The sequence below is a fragment of the Ranitomeya variabilis genome, chromosome 7 (genome assembly GCF_051348905.1).
Source record: "Ranitomeya variabilis isolate aRanVar5 chromosome 7, aRanVar5.hap1, whole genome shotgun sequence".
Lineage (NCBI taxonomy): Eukaryota > Metazoa > Chordata > Amphibia > Anura > Dendrobatidae > Ranitomeya > Ranitomeya variabilis.
Window position 1 is genome coordinate 42,156,630 of NC_135238.1, and position 13,578 is coordinate 42,170,207.

The 13,578-nt window shown below is 47.5% G+C and overlaps 1 long non-coding RNA gene across 1 annotated transcript in view; it reads left to right on the plus strand.

The window, feature by feature from the left end:
* The first annotated feature begins 5,506 nt into the window (after positions 1-5,506).
* Positions 5,507-13,578, plus strand: part of LOC143784913 (uncharacterized) — a 58,864-nt gene continuing 50,792 nt past the window's right edge. The window contains exon 1 of the long non-coding RNA XR_013217904.1: positions 5,507-5,606. This is a non-coding gene — a long non-coding RNA (uncharacterized LOC143784913). The remainder of the gene's footprint in view (positions 5,607-13,578) is intronic.

The window sequence follows — 13,578 nt, forward strand, 5'->3', positions numbered from 1 at the left end:
ATTTCCAGTCTGATTGACTCTTCCAATTTTATTTTCTCCCTTCACAATGCTTAGAGAAGTTTACCTGATTGGACTTACCTGGTTGTATTAGATGTTCATTAAAATAAAGAAAACAGAACTTCCCCTATAATGACTTGTTGGACATGTATAGGTTTGTCCTTCATATAAAGTGATTTTGACACAGTGTACAAATATATCAGAGCATGTACTGTGCCTTCATCTGGAATGATCTCAGCAACGATTCACAAATCCACTCTTATTCACTTTTTTTAGTGCAATTTGCCAAGGAATGGTACTGTTCTGATAACACTATGGATATCAACAGAATCTTTCCTGTGTGCCATACCATTAATTTTACAACTTGCTTTATACCCCTTGGTTGACACCCCCTTTCACGTGACTAAAAATGTCAACTATATCTCTTTGCCCCACATCTATGGGTCCTAAACCTGAAAAATTCTACTTTGATCTTGGGTGCTTGCAACCCCATTATCACCAGTACCTTCATCACGAATATTCTAGTGCCTCACGCCTCATACAAAATGGCTTCTGACCCTATTTAAATAATAAAAGAGAAACTTGTTTTATTGGACTTTGAAGACACAACAAGTTCCACTACTTCTTGATCTCCCACAGCTGTCATTTTGCTTATACCCATTAAGACACCTCTGGAAAACTCATGCTCTGACATCAGCTCTGCAAGACTTACCTTGTCCCTCACTTATGCCCAGCTTTTGTCCCCATCAAAGCAATCCTTCAAATTATGCAGCCGCAGGGACTGTAACATAATATACGAGCACTCCCAAATGCTCGGACGATACCCGAGAGCGATCGGATAACACGTTATCCAAGCACGTTTGCTCATCACTAATCCTGACGCATAATTCTTTCTTTTTTCTTTGTAAGAACATATCCATAAATCTTCCATTCTGCTATTTCGACTAATTTGCAACATTCTTTTTTATCTTTTGGTGACTAAAAACAGTGGAGTCTTCTGGTGGATCTATAGCTGTTTTGGGATCTCCTGGCCATGGATATGTCTGGGCTACTTGAGATCAATTAATATCACAAGTTCAACGCAATATTTTTTAACTGAGCTCTTGAATCAACATGATTAAAGAATAACTAAATCTTTTATACAATTTTCCTAATCTTTTTTGTTCTTTTATTTGCAATCAGATCGATGGGGTCGGGGTCCAGAGACCACACCCCTCACTGACTGCTCAAAACATCTCTGAAATGCGCAGCTCAAGAGACAGGAGCGAGTACAAAGCACGGAATACAGATACAATAGAAAGTATAGATTATAAATTCTATGCTTTCTATTCAATCTGTACTGCTGCGTGCGTGCTCAGGGAAGAGCATGGGCTCCTGCTTCCTGAGCTCCTGTCTGCTGAGCTCCTGTCTCCTTAGCTCCTGTCTTCACAGTGTTTTTTTGTGCGATCATTGGTGGTCTCAGTGCCTGTACCCTCAATAATCTGCATGAAATGAAAAACAATAAAATATAAAAAAAATGTATCACAAGTTTAGTTACGCTTTAAAGATCTTAAAACTGAATTGTGAAGTAATAAGTGTCTCCATTCAATACAGTCTGACTGCTGTGTTTCAATGAAGTGCGTGTGGAGCTTAAATATGGATGTTCTTTGTCATGGATTAGTCCTGTCAGTTACCATATGTCATTCTGCTATATCCATGCATGGTGAATAGTACAGTGAAAGGAAAGAACCGAGATACAAAAATACTACAAGCTTTTCATCAATGAAAGCTTCTGTCTAGAGGAGACACATTATATCTGTCAGTACATTTTTCAAAGAAAACCATCACATTCATTAAGTTAAGTGATATGTCAACACGGCTAGACCATCCCAAGCATCCAGAGCTAGCCTTCAAATAAAACAGTCAGGGTTTCACGCTGAGTAAGAACTTATGTCAATCTGTCCGGGGATCATTACAGAAAAACTGGATAGAGTTAAATGTCATAATATGAAGCGATTTAAAACAAAACAGGTGACACTGAAAACATCTTTTAATGGGTTTCTTACTTTATGTTGTCTTCTAACATGCCAGTGGGATAAGTCAAAGGGGTTATCAGTGATGGTCACCTAATGCCTAAGTGAAAACCCTATGGTGTTCAGTAAGTTGACCGAGCCATTCGGCTACTGATTGGAGCTTACAACAAAAAGCTACTCTGGATTTCACTCGCGCATCCATAAAAGTGACATCCCAAGATTTTGAAACCAACAACTTTTTTATATTGGACAGGGCCAGTAACCATTGATTACCAAAGAAGAGGACAACCGTAGACTTGATACCTAAACCTAACAATAGTGGTACTGAGAAAGCATCCAGCTTCGATATCATGTAGATGTCAAATGTGAGACAATTCATATTCCCAAGCAAAATCCAAGTAAGGCTGGAGACACACTAGCATTTTTAAAATCAGTCCAATGTTGTTCCTGAAAAGTCGGACGAGTGTCTTGCAAGTGGAATGCAATTTTTATCACCCAACATTCGAATGACATCCGAATGACATACAAATGCAATCCGCATACAAAGCGATTTGAACATTAGGTTTTACATACAGTAATTCTCTATGTCATTTAAAGATCGTTTTCAAAGGAAATATCCTTCAATCTACATATATACTGTATAGATTAGATAGATTGATAGAATAAAAATGTGTGCATGAGATATATAATCAGTGCTTTGAGTGTGTATCTGACTGTACATCTATTTTAGTAATAAATAAATACATTTTTGAAAAAAGTAGCATGGAATTCCCTTACATTTTATTAACCAGCAGAGGGAAAGCGGAAAGCTGGAGGCCGAGGCTTATAGCCTGGAAGGGGATTATACACATAGGTCTTCCCTAGCTATTAATATTAGCTCACAGCTGTATACTTAGCCTTTACTGGTTATTAATATGGGGGAACCCCCCTAACAATGATGTAGGGTCCCGCTATAATTATTAACCAGCAAAGGCTAGGCAGACAGCTTTGAAATGATATTAATAGCCAAGGATGGGGTCATATTGCCAGCTGCATTTAGCATTTTAACAGCTGCGAATTAACCACAATTTCACACAGAGCTGTTAGAGGCACATGTCAGCTGACCAAATCAGCTGTCATGTGCCGGGAAAGATGCGAACTCAGCGCCTGAGCTCACATGAAAGTTAGGAACAAAACCTATGGCGTATCTATTAGTGATGAGCAAACGTGCTGACTGAGGTAAGGTGTTATCTGAGCATGCCCCTGCACTAACCGAGTGTCTTCAGCATCCTTGAATAATATGTTCGAGACCCCACAGCTGCATGTCTTGCGGCTGCTTAACAGCAGGTAGTGCCTAACAAACAGGAAATCCCTACATGTGTTGCGGGTGTTGAACAGCCGTGAGACATGCAGCAGCAGGGACTCGAAGATATTATTCGAGCATTCTAAAGACACCTTACCCGAGAACGTTCGCTCATCACTAGTACTTATATGTCATAGGTCATAAAAGAGTTAAAATATCAAAAGTGAAAAAAAATTATAAATACACTGGTCCTATGCTTTTCAAGCACTAAGGCTCTTAATTATAGATATTGAATAAGAGTCCTTGTGCTCGAAATGCATAGGCCTAGTGTGTTTAATTTTATTTTTCTCCCTTTTGATATTTTAAGTTACTAATAGATGTTTTTAGAACCTTTTCCATTGCACTTGCTGGATGTCTTCCAGCCTTCCACATGATCATTTTCATCTGGAGGCGGCCCATGGGCTCTGTCCATGCACCGCACCCTTATTAGATTGTACGATTCCTGGACAGGGGGAGCTGATGTGATTTTCTTTTCCTCTGGTCAAAGATGAATGTTCAGTTTTCATCCTAAGTTTCACTTTAAATTATACTTATCCTCTACATAATACCCTCAAAAAGTTATGGTCTATTGAGTACTAAAGATGCACTTTGAACAGTTGCATAAACTGAACTATAGAAACCTCATTTCGACAAAAGGGGTAGTCTAGGACTTGGATATCGATGACCTAACCACAGGATAGCTCATCAATGAATGATTGACGGAGTCCAACACCCAACACCCTCAAAGATCAGCTGGAGGTAAACAGTGCATGGATCCAGGACACCACAGCACCATACACTGTGCAATGGCAGTTCTTGTGTACTGCAGGCCAGATCCAGCTATGGACTTGGGCGGAAATTCAGTCCTGGCAATTGAAATCACACAGGTCCATGTTGTCCCCGTGAACCAGAAGGTATATATTACTAATATTACCCTGGATGGAGGAAAGGAAGATTTTCTACAAGACCCATATTTCTAATGATTCCTGTGGCCTGCTGGGATAAGTGATGGAGTCAGCAACTTTGTGCTCTATCACAACTCTCAACAGTACGGGTGTCTTGAGAACACCGATTCTGTTAACAACATAGCAGACAAGGTGGCCCACGACCAGACAGGCCCTTCTGGCATTTGCCAGAATTGCCAGATGACACTCACTTCAATGGAAGCTGAGCTGCATTGTTAAAGAGCTGTCGCGTCCCGACTCCTTACAGCTCATCAATACTTAAATGCTGGATGGAGAACCCCAAAAATATATTAGGGAATTATAGGTTGAGAAAGGTGGAAGCTCTGTTTAGGAAAATCATTGCATCCAATGGAAACTGTATTACCTCGTTTTTCCCTTTGGTTGGGCTGCAGCAATATTGAGCACTTATTGCTTCTCCTGTGACCTGGAGTGAATGTCCACCTTCAGTGCTGGGCTTACATACTCAGTAGCTTCCCTGACCTCCCCCTGCCCATACTGGGTAGTGAACGGAAACACACAAACAAAACAATATACCTTAGCAAGCCCTAAAACTCAACAACACAAGAAACAAAGATCTACCTACTATATACATAAGCTTTATTAAATGAATAATTAGAAAGGCGTCCTGCTCAACGACAGTTTACCCTCACTGCCCCTACCTTCACCACTTAGGGTGCCAACCTCCGTGGCAAAGTAGTGCAACCAGTAGGAGGAAATTAGGGCCAGTACCCCTACTCCTCACCTTGTCAGCTCCACCATGTATAGTATTAAGCCCCTCCTTTTTGATTACTCATTCAATAAAGCTTATGTATATAGTAGTAGTTTAGTAGGTGGGTCTTTGTTTTTTGTTTTTTTGGGTAGTGAACTGACAGTGAGGAGGTCGATACCATATAATAAGGGGAGAACTACAATATGGCAGCAACAGTAACCTGCCGAGACGACAGAGATATATCGAATGAGGAAGACATATCAAGAGATCGTAGAAAGCTTCTCCGACCCACAGGAAGGGAACAGACTGAAATTCTAAAGGATAAAGATGGTGAAAGTTGTAAAAATTGCATTGATGACGATATGTCCAAGTAGAGGACAACCCTTTCTTAAATACTATATACCCATCCCAGCAACGTTCCTGGCTTTTGCCTGACCTTGTTGTACCACATGAGTCCTGCAGCCAATCAGCATCCATTATTGATCTGCAGCGCTCTTACTTCCTTCGAACTGCAGCCCATCAGCGGCCGCTGATTGGCTGCAGGGCTTTCGCGAAGTAACAATGTCATATGAGACACCGGAGACCCAGCACCGGTATGGGAAGTGAGTATAGGGCACTTCATTTTACAAAGGGGATATATTATTTAAGAAGGTGTTGTCTAAGTAGAGGACAACCCCTTTAAGGATGTTGATCAGTCCAGAGATGCAGTTCTTGTTTTTAATTTGTGGGATAAACCCCTTTTAATGTTTATATAATTATAGTCGTCTCAGTATCTCATTCACATAGCAATCACTCAGCGATTAAAAGCATAAACATAACTATCCTCTAAAGGAAATAAAACTTCTGATCAAGGAACAGCTGAGAGGAGACAGTTTAATTTTAACGTTGTAAAAGGCAACCTGATATCACAAGGAACGGCTATTTGTCTATAAATAACAGAACAAGAATGTGTAGTTGATGGATATAAAGAGAATTTCTCATGTAATACGACCATTAGGCCCGGCCCGGCCACAGTGGAAAACTCATTAGGGCAGATTTACCAAAACTATTCAAAAGAAAAAAAAAATCTCTTGTTGCCCATAGCAACCAATCACAGCACAGCTTTCATTTCACCAGGGCTATTTATAAAGTGAAAGCTGTGCTGTGATTGGTTGCTATGGCCTTCAACGGCTGTTTTTACTTTTCGTCAACATTCCCATAAATAGTTTTTTGTGAGATTTCAACACTTATTAATTTAATTAGGTTACTTGCATTTTTATCACGTTTTTGTCTCTTGTTGTTATGTCATTTCATAAATAAAGCTGCTTTGCTTTTGATACTTCCTGCTATTTGGTTTTGACAAAACTTTATTGATACAGTCATGTGCGGATTACATGCGGAAAGGTACTAAAAACACATGTGCATTTTTTACCTGCGTTTTTTCTTTATCTAATATAAGTTTATTCGAAAAATCTGCGCGTAAAACTAGGTGTACCCTCAAGAGAAATTGACAAGCAGTGTTGTTAAAATACGCCCTGCATCTCAGTTTAGGCCTCTTTCACACTTGCGTCGGTACGTGTCCGTCTCTAAGCTTCGGCGCACCGTGGAGCGCCCCCACTGCCGCAGGGCCGAGTGTCTCAGTTCTGGGGTTGTCACGGTGGCTAGGCCCGGTCCGTGACCCTGCTGAGGGGCGTCCAGTGAAAGTTGAGAATGTGAGGATATTGTGGTGTGGTGTAGGTCGCGGTGAATAACGAGGACACCAGGTTGCAGTCTCTTTACCTCTTTACTGAAGGCTTCAGGATCCTCAGTCCGGAATACGGTTAACCGGGCTACCTGAGTCCGGCCGGTCCGATGGCACCTCCAGAGTTCCCTTTGCAGGTGGAAATCTGTGCCTACCTTCTAGCGCTTGTGTGTTGTAGTCCTTCCCTGCTGTGCTTACGGGATAGTCCTCACAACTGTTGTGTCTGTTTCGGAAGTTCCCTCACAACTCGATTATGATGTTCTTCTTCGTCCCCCCAGATGATATGGCTAGGACGCACCCGTATGACGGGTAGGCTCGGAGGTCTTCCGGGACCCTAGAGTCGCCCCTCTCCAAATGTTGCCCCCTGTGTCTGCTTAGGTGATTTTGGGTGAGACAGCCCGCCTAGAACTGACTGTCCTGCCGTAGGTTTGAAGTAAGGCCTGGAGCTCAATACTTCCTCGGCGTTTCCGGCCACCGGCTACGCGCCTCAGTAGGATGTTGCCTCGTCTTACAGCACGACTCCTACTGGTGTTTCTCCTTGTTGCGCTGATCTCGTTTCTCACTCAGCACAATAAACCTCGCTTCTTGTCCTTTCTTGGGGTACCGCCGCAATGAAGTGCAGGCGCGGTCCCGTAACGTTCTTCCTGTTCGCTAGGCCTCTGTCAGGATCCCACCCCTGACAGGGACCCCCCTGAATCTTCCCCTGCAACACCCTCTGCCACAGGATGTTGCCTGGTTCCAACCCAGTCAGCTTCTGTCTAACTTCCTATCTAACCCCCAGTTTTACCAGATTGTGAGGAGTGGCCTAATACATAGCACCCTTAGCTCCCCCTGGAGGCCAGACCGTGAAGTGTATTGGTGTCTGTGATACCTGGGCAGGTGAACTCCTTCAGTGCCATCAGACGTACCATAGCCCCCCTTAGCGGCGGAGCATCAGTACTGCAATGACCAGGACTCTGGGGCGCTGCGCTCCCCCCCGGTTAAATCCAGTACTCCTGGACTGGGAAGAAAGCAACAATACATGTCAGCAAAAAGACATACAATTTTCGAAATGCAACAATAAGTAAATTTGAACAGAGCTTCCCTTTATGGGAGGTGAGGACACTTGAACGTTACAAACATGGTTAAATATTTTAAATAACATACTATAAATAACTTCTCTTACCCAACCGGGTATTCTACTTAGTGCGATTTCTGAACAATAATTTAATATTGCCTTTAAGGACGTATGAGCTGAATCCACTAAAGACCTTCTTATAAAACGCTATAAGGCTAATCAACTTTTCTTCATTTTCCACCTTTACATCTGCAGGACCGCCTGTCTATCTGCCCCAGGCCTACTGCCTCTCGCTCTGTTGCAGGACCGCCCCATTCCTCATCCGGGCCTACTGCCTTTCTGCTACTATACACAGTATAGAACTTATCAACCTTCTCTCAGTTTAGGATCGCTGAGCCATCTCTGTACGGCTCCTAGGAGGACTCACCGACTAACCCCATACGGGTTCACTTCCTGTCCTCATTCTCTAACACATTATTAAACATTTCTTACAATTAACTAGCTAACTACATATAACTTCGACATGTAAGCATTATTCGACTTTAAGTGCTATTGGTGAACGTCCCCTTTAAGAGGGGACCAAGTCTCTCGGAGGTAGTGCAACTTCTCAAGCTGCAAGTTCGTATACAGCAAGGACTCCGGTGCTGTTTCCAAGAACAGTTTCTTCGCAAAGAGTCCTTTTCTTTGTAAAACCAGTAGAGGGCACCTTTAAGAAGGTGCGAACTATTTACAATAAGTTTGTAATCATGCAGTGTTCATGATCCAGCAGTTCTTTTCAACAATGATGAACAAGAAACAAAAACAAAAGCAAAAGTAGGGGTCCCAGGTAAACTAGGGGATCCCTTTAAGAGTTAACCCTAGTCGGGTTGTAGCAGCAAGAAGACACATAGAAAGACGGACAGTTAACTATCTACAAGTGATGAAGCATTCTTGCTTACTCAGTTCCTGGCTGAGCAGGAGGCGGCCTCCTACCGGGCCTCACCTGGCAAACGGGTCGTGGTGGTGTAACAAGGACCGGTCCCGGCCTCAGCAACGACAGGATCCCTCATCGGGACACCCTCCTCGCTCGTGGGTGAGCACGACCCGTAGCTACACGGTGGGCCTGGATTCCCTGGGGTTCCGCGGGGGCAGGTTCCGGCACCTTTCCTGCAGGAGGCTCGTCCTCCGACGTTCCGACAGCGGCCTGGAGTGCGACGCACCGCTGGACGCCCCGAGCTATCCAGCCAACCTCCCTCCTCCACCGGGTGTAAGTCACTGCGTCTCCAGGCTCCAGGTCGCGACCGTACCTTCCCCCGCAGGGTTCCACCTCTTCCCGGTCCACACGGACCTGCAGTGGCTCTCCAATTTCTTGTATAACTCCCCATCCTTTCCGGGAGTTAAAGAGCACCACCACACCCCAGTGCGATGGCGGGGCCTCCTCAACGCCCGTCAGGTCGACCTGGGCCGCGGGTTGGGGTCTGTTCCGCCACGCCGTCATCAGGCGCCGCAGGTGTTCGGCCTCCGGCAGGATCCTCAGGCCCTGTGCCTGCAGCTCACACTCCGCCGCGGTCAGGATGAAGGAAGCGGGGGACACCGGAGACAGGCAGACTTCCGTGGGTTGGCCCAGCCGAGCGATCACACGGGCATCGGCCTCCCGGCGGCGTGTTATCTGCCGGGCCTCGGCTGCGGCCACACACTCCTCAGACGGTGGCCAGTTGGGTCTGCCCATCGGTAGCTCCGTAAAGGCCAGTCCCTGCAACGATGGCGCATCTGGGGCTGTGTCGGGTGGTGCAGCCTCATGCTGGGTCGGGTCATCCCCACGCGGTGCTCCCGGCGTCGCCATCTTTGCTTCCTCTCCAGCGTCTTCTTCCTGCGGTCTCTTTCGTGGGCGGCCCCGTCTCCATGGTCTCCACCCTCCAAAGAGGATGAGAAGGCGGACCTCGGCTGCTGACGGACACGTCCTCAGGATGCAAAAATGTTTAGACTGGGCGGCCATTGTTTTTCGCGCTCTTCAGCTGGTCCACGCCTACTCCACGCCCCTCTTCTCCTTCTGCGCTCTCCTCAGCGCTGTAATGGCGGCAGTTTTTGGCAGGAACTTTTGGCAGCAAGTGGCAATGCACAGTCTTTGCAATAAGTCACAGTCCAAGCACAACAAATCACAATTCCAAGGCACACATGACCTGATTCTTCAGGCTTAAGTAGATCCTGTTCGTGACGCCAAATTGGAGCGCCCCCACTGCCGCAGGGCCGAGGGGCACCCGGTACCGGGCCTCTGTGTCTCAGTTCTGGGATTGTCACGGTGGCTAGGCCCGGTCCGTGACCCTGCTGAGGGGCGTCCAGTGAAAGTTGAGAATGTGAGGATATTGTGGTGCGGTGTAGGTCGCGGTGAATAACGAGGACACCAGGTTGCAGTCTCTGTACCTCTTTACTGAAGGCTTCAGGATCCTCAGTCCGGAATACGGTTAACCGGGCTACCTGAGTCCGGCCGGTCCGATGGCACCTCCAGAGTTCCCTTTGCAGGTGGAAATCTGTGCCTACCTTCTAGCGCTTGTGTGTTGTAGTCCTTCCCTGCTGTGCTTACGGGATAGTCCTCACAACTGTTGTGTCTGTTTCGGAAGTTCCCTCACAACTCGATTATGATGTTCTTCTTCGTCCCCCCAGATGATATGGCTAGGACGCACCCGTATGACGGGTAGGCTCGGAGGTCTTCCGGGACCCTAGAGTCGCCCCTCTCCAAATGTTGCCCCCTGTGTCAGCTTAGGTGATTTTGGGTGAGACAGCCCGCCTAGAACTGACTGTCCTGCCGTAGGTTTGAAGTAAGGCCTGGAGCTCAATACTTCCTCGGCGTTTCCGGCCACCGGCTACGCGCCTCAGTAGGATGTTGCCTCGTCTTACAGCACGACTCCTACTGGTGTTTCTCCTTGTTGCGCTGATCTCGTTTCTCACTCAGCACAATAAACCTCGCTTCTTGTCCTTTCTTGGGGTACCGCCGCAATGAAGTGCAGGCGCGGTCCCGTAACGTTCTTCCTGTTCGCTAGGCCTCTGTCAGGATCCCACCCCTGACAGGGACCCCCCTGAATCTTCCCCTGCAACACCCTCTGCCACAGGATGTTGCCTGGTTCCAACCCAGTCAGCTTCTGTCTAACTTCCTATCTAACCCCCAGTTTTACCAGATTGTGAGGAGTGGCCTAATACATAGCACCCTTAGCTCCCCCTGGAGGCCAGACCGTGAAGTGTATTGGTGTCTGTGATACCTGGGCAGGTGAACTCCTTCAGTGCCATCAGACGTACCATAGCCCCCCTTAGCGGCGGAGCATCAGTACTGCAATGACCAGGACTCTGGGGCGCTGCGCTCCCCCCCGGTTAAATCCAGTACTCCTGGACTGGGAAGAAAGCAACAATACATGTCAGCAAAAAGACATACAATTTTCGAAATGCAACAATAAGTAAATTTGAACAGAGCTTCCCTTTATGGGAGGTGAGGACACTTGAACGTTACAAACATGGTTAAATATTTTAAATAACATACTATAAATAACTTCTCTTACCCAACCGGGTATTCTACTTAGTGCGATTTCTGAACAATAATTTAATATTGCCTTTAAGGACGTATGAGCTGAATCCACTAAAGACCTTCTTATAAAACGCTATAAGGCTAATCAACTTTTCTTCATTTTCCACCTTTACATCTGCAGGACCGCCTGTCTATCTGCCCCAGGCCTACTGCCTCTCGCTCTGTTGCAGGACCGCCCCATTCCTCATCCGGGCCTACTGCCTTTCTGCTACTATACACAGTATAGAACTTATCAACCTTCTCTCAGTTTAGGATCGCTGAGCCATCTCTGTACGGCTCCTAGGAGGACTCACCGACTAACCCCATACGGGTTCACTTCCTGTCCTCATTCTCTAACACATTATTAAACATTTCTTACAATTAACTAGCTAACTACATATAACTTCGACATGTAAGCATTATTCGACTTTAAGTGCTATTGGTGAACGTCCCCTTTAAGAGGGGACCAAGTCTCTCGGAGGTAGTGCAACTTCTCAAGCTGCAAGTTCGTATACAGCAAGGACTCCGGTGCTGTTTCCAAGAACAGTTTCTTCGCAAAGAGTCCTTTTCTTTGTAAAACCAGTAGAGGGCACCTTTAAGAAGGTGCGAACTATTTACAATAAGTTTGTAATCATGCAGTGTTCATGATCCAGCAGTTCTTTTCAACAATGATGAACAAGAAACAAAAACAAAAGCAAAAGTAGGGGTCCCAGGTAAACTAGGGGATCCCTTTAAGAGTTAACCCTAGTCGGGTTGTAGCAGCAAGAAGACACATAGAAAGACGGACAGTTAACTATCTACAAGTGATGAAGCATTCTTGCTTACTCAGTTCCTGGCTGAGCAGGAGGCGGCCTCCTACCGGGCCTCACCTGGCAAACGGGTCGTGGTGGTGTAACAAGGACCGGTCCCGGCCTCAGCAACGACAGGATCCCTCATCGGGACACCCTCCTCGCTCGTGGGTGAGCACGACCCGTAGCTACACGGTGGGCCTGGATTCCCTGGGGTTCCGCGGGGGCAGGTTCCGGCACCTTTCCTGCAGGAGGCTCGTCCTCCGACGTTCCGACAGCGGCCTGGAGTGCGACGCACCGCTGGACGCCCCGAGCTATCCAGCCAACCTCCCTCCTCCACCGGGTGTAAGTCACTGCGTCTCCAGGCTCCAGGTCGCGACCGTACCTTCCCCCGCAGGGTTCCACCTCTTCCCGGTCCACACGGACCTGCAGTGGCTCTCCAATTTCTTGTATAACTCCCCATCCTTTCCGGGAGTTAAAGAGCACCACCACACCCCAGTGTGATGGCGGGGCCTCCTCAACGCCCGTCAGGTCGACCTGGGCCGCGGGTTGGGGTCTGTTCCGCCACGCCGTCATCAGGCGCCGCAGGTGTTCGGCCTCCGGCAGGATCCTCAGGCCCTGTGCCTGCAGCTCACACTCCGCCGCGGTCAGGATGAAGGAAGCGGGGGACACCAGAGACAGGCAGACTTCCGTGGGTTGGCCCAGCCGAGCGATCACACGGGCATCGGCCTCCCGGCGGCGTGTTATCTGCCGGGCCTCGGCTGCGGCCACACACTCCTCAGACGGTGGCCAGTTGGGTCTGCCCATCGGTAGCTCCGTAAAGGCCAGTCCCTGCAACGATGGCGCATCTGGGGCTGTGTCGGGTGGTGCAGCCTCATGCTGGGTCGGGTCATCCCCACGCGGTGCTCCCGGCGTCGCCATCTTTGCTTCCTCTCCAGCGTCTTCTTCCTGCGGTCTCTTTCGTGGGCGGCCCCGTCTCCATGGTCTCCACCCTCCAAAGAGGATGAGAAGGCGGACCTCGGCTGCTGACGGACACGTCCTCAGGATGCAAAAATGTTTAGACTGGGCGGCCATTGTTTTTCGCGCTCTTCAGCTGGTCCACGCCTACTCCACGCCCCTCTTCTCCTTCTGCGCTCTCCTCAGCGCTGTAATGGCGGCAGTTTTTGGCAGGAACTTTTGGCGGCAAGTGGCAATGCACAGTCTTTGCAATAAGTCACAGTCCAAGCACAACAAATCACAATTCCAAGGCACACATGACCTGATTCTTCAGGCTTAAGTAGATCCTGTTCGTGACGCCAAATTGGAGCGCCCCCACTGCCGCAGGGCCGAGGGGCACCCGGTACCGGGCCTCTGTGTCTCAGTTCTGGGATTGTCACGGTGGCTAGGCCCGGTCCGTGACCCTGCTGAGGGGCGTCCAGTGAAAGTTGAGAATGTGAGGATATTGTGGTGCGGTGTAGGTCGCGGTGAATAACGAGGA